At 33.8% G+C, this 7348-nt stretch overlaps 1 protein-coding gene across 2 annotated transcripts in view; it reads right to left on the bottom strand.

The window, feature by feature from the left end:
* The window catches only part of LOC106614173 (probable methyltransferase-like protein 25), a 46136-nt gene that overhangs the window by 23817 nt on the left and 14971 nt on the right, over nt 1–7348 (bottom strand). The window contains exon 1 of one of the 2 annotated variants that reach the window (XM_070108852.1): nt 7144–7224. The exons of the other annotated variant lie outside the window; for it this stretch is intronic. The gene's annotated coding sequence lies outside the window, so the exon portion shown is untranslated. Of the gene's footprint in view, nt 1–7143; nt 7225–7348 lie in introns of those variants that run through there. 2 annotated transcript variants of the gene reach the window in all.

Here is a 7348-nt window from a genome sequence, read left to right as displayed (position 1 = left end):
AGATGTTAACAATTTTTCAAATATCATTTTTGATTTTTAAATAGATCACAATATGTGGATGTTTCATTGGTTAAACAATTGATGTTGTTAACCGCTCTCATCGCTTTCAGGTTTTTATACCCTGAACAGGGTATATTAAGTTTGCCACGAAACTTGTAACACCCAGAAGGAAACGTCGGAGACCCTAGAAAATATATACATAAATGATCAGTATGATGAGCTGAGTTGATTTAGCCATGTCCGCCTGTCTGTATCAATACAAACTAGTTCCTCAGTTTTTAAGCTATCGATATAAAATTTTGCACCTGTCCTTTTCTCACAAAGAAGCTGCTCATTTGTCGGAACGGCCGCTATCGGACCACTATAGCATATAGCTGCCATACAAACTGAACAATCGGAATCAAGAGTTTGTATGAAAAACTCTTTTATTTGACGAGGTATCTTCACGAAATTTGGCATGTATTATTATTATTTAAGGCAATAATCGAATCGCCAAAGAAATTGTATAGATCGGATGACTGTAGCATATAGCTGCCATATTAACTGAACGATCGGAGTAAAGTTCTTGCATGAAAGTTATCTTCACGAAATTAGGCACGAGTTATCGCTTAAGGCAACAAATTATTCTCCGCAGAAATTGGTCAGATCAGATCACGATATCATATAGCTACCATACAAATTAAACGCTCGAAATCTAGTTCTTGTAAGGGGCATTTGTATTTGTGAAGGGTAATATAGCTTCGGTGCAACTGAAGTTAACGTTTTTTCTTGTTAAAAGTTAAAATACTTCCGCAAGTACGGGCGTGGTACGTCTAGCATTGCAGTTCAATTAAGTATTGGTATTTATATTACTATAGCGGTTTTCAAGCCAAGATTGCTGTCATTAAGATAGCAGTAGATTTATTACTCAGAGAAGTGACTATTACCAGTCAACCATGCAATCAGGGCTACTTAAGGAATCCCTAAACTCACTATCAACGGCATTAAGTCACTTCTTGATAAGAGTTGTATGGATATCATACCCATAGCCAGCCATTATCAGAATCATTGGTACATAGCGATTCGATGTTTTTAGCATCCCAAATGATTGCACTCCCCATTTAACCTAGCTTGGAACCTAGCTTTGAACTAAAGTACGCTCGAGAAAATATCCGCGCAATTTTATTTAAATAACTCGTACATTGACAGATATACTCGGCTTAAATGCAATCAGTATAACGAAAATCATTAGTTGCGGTACATACATACATATATGGGGCTAGCTAATTCCTTGGTTTCTGTTACATGCTCATAGATGCAGCTGGGAAAAGGAAAAGAAGAGTGATAGGCGCTGACGCCAATGCGTACCACCAGAGAATATTAACGTTTTCACTTTTGCGGTGGCTGAGGTCGTAAGCGGGAAGGGGTTAAGCACAATCCGAATACGAGCCTACACGTTCGAATCCTAAAACTCATGGAACTGAAATTTTATTTAATTTTTTATTTTCTTAATTGGAATCTAAGCATATCTCAATTCAATTACTTTAATAGCATATTTTACTTCCTGAGATAATTAAAATATTTCAGGAAAATATGTTCATATGTTTAGGTTTATTGAATATTCCCTTATTATGCGTATTTACACAAATGTGATATCACACATGCATTCTTAAATACACGTACGCTGATGCTTGCTTCTTCTTGCCCCGCACAAACAATGACTTTTGTCTACACTTTTTGCTTTTTGCGAGTTGAACGATCGCAGGCAAGGAGGGGCTCGGGCGCACCACCACATAATTATTTATTTATCGAATTTAGTTTAAAAACGATTACAGGTATGAATTTATGTGTATTTATATTTTTAAGTATATTATTATATTACGAAAATAATTCATAAATGCATCAGTATTTTTCAATACAAATTAAGCAACATATTAATTAGAGATGAAACGGATATCCGGTAACTATCCTGTATCCGGCCTATTCGGCCACCATAATATTATACTACCCGGCCGAATACCGGATAGCTACTATTCGGCCGGATGTCCGAAAAATGATGTAAAAAAAAGCTGGATAAAAGAAACGTATTTTTGAGTAATTATTTGCTTTATTTAGTAAGAATCACATTACATAAATATAATTAGTTTAAGTATTAAATTTTAAATTACACAATAGTAAGTTAATGTAATACAGGGAAATTAATTGAATTAGTACATTTAGTACTCGTACTGCACTAAGGACAAATTATGATGAATGAATACTAATTTCTCCGCATTGAGAGGAAGCAGGCGGTTGCGTTTCTCTTAATAAATAAGCCCAGCTTGGGAAAAAAGTCTTTCGCTATACACACTGCTGCAAGGAGAAGAAAGGTAGATTTTGAGCTTTGCAAGATACAGTTGGCTCTGTTTCCTCTCCTCTACTCTTTTTAGCCGGTGTTGAACATAAACTGCTACTTGAAGACTCTTCACAAGACATTTTCAAATATTCCAATAAAATCTCCTGGCGTGCTTTTGCAGCTTCAATCACCCCCAAGTAGTTTGTTTTGAATCTAGGGTCTAGATAAGTTGCAATCAAGAAGTTTGAGGCTTGACTTATGGAGGTAAAACGAGTTTCTAACTCAGCTTTTAACGAGGCTCGCATATGTGATAAATCAGGAGTTCTTTGCTCAGTTTCAGTTTTATCTAAGTATTTTTTTAAAGCAGTAACGTGTGGTATAACTGCATGATAGTCCAGAACTTTTTATTTTAGTAATTTCTCGAAGGGCTTTAATAAATTGATACACTGCTCCATCAAATTCCACTGTTGAGCTGTCAAATTTATGAGCGTATCGTGATCACCAATATACAATGATATGGCCCGCTTCTGTTCTAACAAACGCTCAATCATGTAAAAAGTGGAATTCCACCTAGTGCTAACATCTTGCACTAACTGATGCTCGCGTAAACTAAGCTCTTTCTGGATCCTCAGCAGTTATTCTTGAGCTAGACCTGAGTGATTGAAGTGCGTCACAAGTCGCCTTCCAGCAGCAATTGTAGCTGTTACTTCAGTCTGGATTTTGAGCGACTCGTTTATGGCTCTTTGAAGCGTTACTATGTATAAAAAATCTCGCAGAATCGTATTTAGCCAAACGAACACCCTTCACTATATTAGCACCACTGTCATGAATGAACAAATGTATTTTAGTGTGCTCAATATCCCAGCGGTTTGCGATATTGTTGAGTTCCATTGCTATATTTTCTCCTGTGTCTGAACCTGAGAAAGGCTTCATTGCCAGAACTCTGTGTTCTAGTTTAAACTCAGGTGATATCCAATGAGCTGTAAAACTCAGAAAGCTAGCATTATTGTGTAAGCAAGTCCATATGTCAGATGTCACTGAAATAGCGAAGGCACTCGAAATGTTACGTTTGATTTTCTCGTAAATTCTATCATACATCTCAGGAACGATTTTTTGGGCAATATAAGTCCGGCTTGGCAGTTTATAACGGGGTAAAGCTTGTTCTAAGAGCCTGGTAAAACCGGTTCTTCCCACTATGGAGAATGGCTCGTTGTCGAGTGCAATCGTTTCAGCTACTAAATAATGGTACTTTGTCGCTTTAGTATCATTTATATCCCAGAGCAATTTCCTTTCGTAAGATTCTGTCATAGTCAATTGCGTTTTTGCTACTGAAGATGAACTTGTCCCCGCAATGGCTAAAGAAACTGTAGTAGGCTCAACAGCCTACTTTCTACTATTCAAAGCACTAAATTCATCTGGATGTTTTGATTTTAAATGATTACCTAGAAAAAGTACTTAATTAATGGTATAAATAAATAAAGGTAAAATTAGTAGGTATACCATAAAGATACTTCTATAAATAACATTAAACATTATATTTACTTAAAATAATATGTGCCTAACAACAACTAGATACTCGTAGATGGATAAACCATAAATTACAATAAAAAAACACAGCTTCATAGCTACCACTACCAGTCGTTTAAATAAATAATAATAAATAAATATCCCACAACATCACATACATTGATCTGACCCAAAAGTAAGTAGCACTTAAGCACTTGTTATGGGAATCAGAACAACAGTGGAATTACAGATATATAACTTAGATATACATATAACACCCCAAAACAAAAACGAAATACCCCGAAATCAATAATTATTGAATATGTTACGAAACTTGCAAGATATCATTTTACTTGAAAGGTATTAAAATTATTGCAATTAGATTAATTATTATTAGATACATACCTGCTTTTTTCCCTTCGCCACCACGAGAAATATTAACATTGCATAATAAACAAAGAGCTAACTTTTTATTTTCACTGCTTATGTCAAAGTATTCCCATAAAGGCGATCTTTTCTTCATCGATGCCATTTCTCGTGGCTAAATCTTTTAGACTTATGTATATATGTAATTATGTATGAACTTCAAATAATAAGAGCACAAATAAAATTATAACCTAAAAACGATCACACACGTGCCTGCACTGCATGCAATCGACACAATGAATGGTACAATTGTTAACTTCACTCATCTACGAAAAGACCCGAATCGAACCGAGTACACCCGATCGTTCGCGCGACGCCTCCGCAAACGGCTAAGTTTCGCCGGTCGGTATCCGGCCAAACTGCTATCAGTTTCATCTCTAATATTAATATATTAGAGCCCTCACTTGACACGCCTATGTGCATGGTGGCAAGCCAACGAAATAACGGCGAGTGCGCGCGGACATTGTGTTGTTGAAAAAAACCAAACGACGACTTTGTCCACAAACATACATATGTATATACATACATACATATTGACACCAAATTGTGTGAATCGTGACAAAATTTGTTTCAATGGACAATTTTACGACAATGACGGTCGGCTATGTTGTCTCGTTTGTCCTTTTTGCAGTGGTTTGCTATTGAAAGTTGGGTTATGTTCTTTTGAAATATTGCGATTACCGATTGGGCTGCATTTTCATAGCGTCGTATTTAGATAAAATGGGCTAAATCGACAAACTATGAAATAATAATAATAAGTAAACATATAAAAGTACTATATGTAGTGTGCTTAGAGTATATAGAAGTAGTTAATGATTTCATATACATACATATGTACATGTCAATTTTATATAAATTTTATAATTTAATGCCATATATAGTCCATAATATGAAAAAAATATAAATATTATTTTAACTCGCTAATAGGTTATGTTGCCAATTCTCCTTTCTGAAGGGAACATCAGACAAATTCTTCAATTTCTGATTTTTAGCATTGTAGTGAGTAAGCAGCATACAAATGCAAGGGGAATGGTAGGATTTTCAGTGATACAAATTGTAAAATTGAATTTTTCTCGTTTTAATTCTATTTCTTTCATTCATTCATTTTATAAACTTATAATTCTATATGAAAACCAAATGTGGTTGACCAGGCTCACAGAAAAAATAGCGCGGCGCAGAGTTATGAACGAACGAACTTTGCTTTGAAGCAGATGCACGTTCCTTATAAATGAATTTGTTGTCGTTGTAATATGAAATTAGCCGCGAGTTCGCTTGAATATTATTGGCCAATGATGGTCGTCTACGTTTGTTTGTCACTTGCGCGATTGTTTGATTTTTTGCGAAAGACATATTGAGGGATATACATATGTACATATGTATATGCAAATTTATTTGGACATTCGAATGAAGGAGGCAATTTCAAGAATATTCACATATAGACATATGAACATTTGAAGCAAGTAAACAACAACAGCTGTTTGAGTTCACAGATTAGACAAAGTAGCTCGAATATCGTTTGTGATGCTGCTTGTATATAGTATATATAGCACACTCAATTATTGCAATCAAATATTTTGCCTAAGTTCAAAGCCTATCAGATATTTTTATATACAATTTTTTTATTTTTATAACCCTTTTTTATTGAATGATTTTAATTCTATTTTCATATTATTTCTCTCATTATTAATATTTTCTTGTCCGAAGTCAATTACTTTCGTTTTTATTATTTCCATTTGCCAATGCCAATATGCCGAAGAACATTTTGCTTAGAGAGTGGTGTAGTTCGTTGCGTAAATTGATAGGATGGTGAAATTTTATTTTCGAACTTGCACGTTTTCGATGTTCCCTCATCGTAAGTTACATTTTAGTACAGCTAACATTTGCTCCTTCTCTATTCATTAACATTCTCTGTTTGCGCCTTCTCTATTCATTAACATTCTCTGCTCAAACATTAGAAATTCGATAATTTAATCAGACGTACATACATATATACAAATGTGAATAATGTGGCCGCCATTTTCCAACTATATAGTTCCCATGTCTATCGACGAAGAGTCGGGTAAATTTCATGACGTCTCTTAACGACTCAATCTCTCACTAAATGTAATAAAAGTTAATAGTAACATAATCACATACATATATTTCGCTGTATAGTAATTTTTTAGATGCATACGTATGTACATATGTATTTCGTATCGATTTTTTGGTAACACTTTATGGTAGGTAAGTCGTTTTCAAAACTTGGAAGTACTCTTTATGTCCTTCCCTGTAATCTATACAGATAGACATTTTCAATTTATAGTAATATATAAATTGTAAATAGTCAAAACAAAAATTTGCTCCAACTAGTTACATTATAACATTTATTATTTTAACAAAAGTGCATATTGAAGGATTATGCTAAAAATTTTAAAATTATTAAAACCAAAGAGAAACTTAACTACAAATTATTACGTCGCAGTGGAATACAACATATTATTATACAGTTTTCCGCAGATAAATAATTTTTGAAACATGCTATATCTATAAATGTATATTTGTAGAACCTTTGCGACCCCGTAGTTTGAATTGCTGAACGTTCACTACATCGAGATAGGTATGCATAAGACCTAGAGGCGTAACAAATGTTTTATAAGATGTTTAAATGAGTAACTAACATCATTTATATGTATATTCACAGATTTTATTAATTATTCATTAATGAAATTTCCTCTCGCAAAATATACATAAATTATTATATTAATATGTTTTAATTAAATAGCTTAAAAAAATGATTAAATGATTCTCAAGCGAATTCCTAACGAACAAAAGTGAAGGGTTCAAAACCAAATCTCACTCGTTCTATATTCACTCTTTTATTTTTCTATATTTATTGATATTTAATTTATTATACAAACCCTGTTATTGGTAAATATGTACATATATGTATGTATGTATTTGTTGTGAACACCTTGAATTGATTGACAAATAGAGTGCTTGGAGCTTTGTCCACTTAATTGAAATATCTTTCACTAACTAAATATATCCCAGACCACACTGACTAAGCTCCTGTATTTATATAAATAGGGTGGTATTTATATAGCACTATGCTAGCTCTAACTA

This window comes from Bactrocera oleae, chromosome 4 (genome assembly GCF_042242935.1).
Source record: "Bactrocera oleae isolate idBacOlea1 chromosome 4, idBacOlea1, whole genome shotgun sequence".
Classification (NCBI taxonomy): domain Eukaryota; kingdom Metazoa; phylum Arthropoda; class Insecta; order Diptera; family Tephritidae; genus Bactrocera; species Bactrocera oleae.
The sequence above is the reverse complement of the archived record's forward strand: the minus strand, read 5'-3'. Positions and strand labels throughout refer to the sequence as shown.